Source organism: Atta cephalotes (genome assembly GCF_000143395.1).
Source record: "Atta cephalotes unplaced genomic scaffold scaffold00028, whole genome shotgun sequence".
Taxonomy (NCBI): domain Eukaryota; kingdom Metazoa; phylum Arthropoda; class Insecta; order Hymenoptera; family Formicidae; genus Atta; species Atta cephalotes.
Window position 1 is genome coordinate 2,959,001 of NW_012130092.1, and position 1,347 is coordinate 2,960,347.

Consider the following 1,347-nt stretch of genomic DNA (forward strand, 5'->3'; position numbering starts at 1 on the left):
TCCATTATTTTTGCATGAAATTGAATGGAAAAATAATGGATTTCTTTTTACTACACCTAATATTTGTTGAATAGTTCTGAATAAATATTTACTAAATATAAACTCTACTTTATTTGATACAAAAACTATTAATGTGATTTAAGTATTTTTTTTTATTGAGTAAACATATTATTTGTTATAAATTTTTACTTAATATTATTTTAAGAAATATGTACTAAAATTTTTTTCAGTAACTCGTTTCTTTATATGTTATACATTAATTAAAGTACATATACAAATACATATATTAAAAGATTTCTAAAAAACGTTTATTTATCTATCTCTCTTTTTCTCTGTCTCCTTCCCTCTTTTCTTTCTTTTAACCGAAGAATAATTTGTTTCACATGTATGTGTAAACCTATTACATAATTATTAACTATGATATTAAATAATTATTGCATCGCGACACCGTATAGCATTAAATTATTATACAAAATCCTTATTTATTTAATTAATTGCAGATATTGTAATTAATATAATCCTATTAAGTAATCTAAAATCATCTTTTCGCTTTTTGCATTATCCTATAATTTCTTTGTAATCTCTTCTATTATAAATTGATTGAATATTATCACGATAGTTTTCCATAATGCCTGAATATGTATACTTGCTTTAGTTTTCAATCTGCTGTTATATCATTTGCATTACTTTAAAATTACTTTTAAATTTGAAAAACAGACCAATTGTTTACATTGCCATACACAAGGAAACTATTTTTTACGATCATGAATATTATACTGATTGGAGATTGTCGTCGAATAAAAATACCTTTTCGTGTTTGTGCAAGAACGATGAGGCAATGTGCACTTACACCTTTCTCGATCACGATATACGGATGTTATATACTTAATAAAATTTTTAGTAAACTTGCAAATTGAGAAACTAAAAATAGTTCGTGCTACAAGAGACACTTTTTTTAATCTCTTTTGAAATCAATTGTCGATATTATTGATTACCTTGGATCTCGACACTGCAGATATCCGGAGACTCTAGTGGAACTTGTCAAAAGCAGTAAATTTTACAAAATCTCAGCTGCAAATTTTGTTGACAAGCGTGAATACAATACGAGTTCAAATATTTAATAATTAGACCGACATTATTTGTCATCATTTTGACGTGAAAATAACATTAAAGATAATTTTTACAAAAAGACAAATAGCTTGTTACCTGAGATTTTACTAATATAAGACCTGTCCTTTTTACTTGAACTTCTCATTTATCTTTTCTCTTTTTTTGTCTGTGAAAGAAAAAGAAGAAAGATGAACCGTGAGAGAGAGAGAGAGAGAGAGAGAGAGAGAGAGAAGAAAC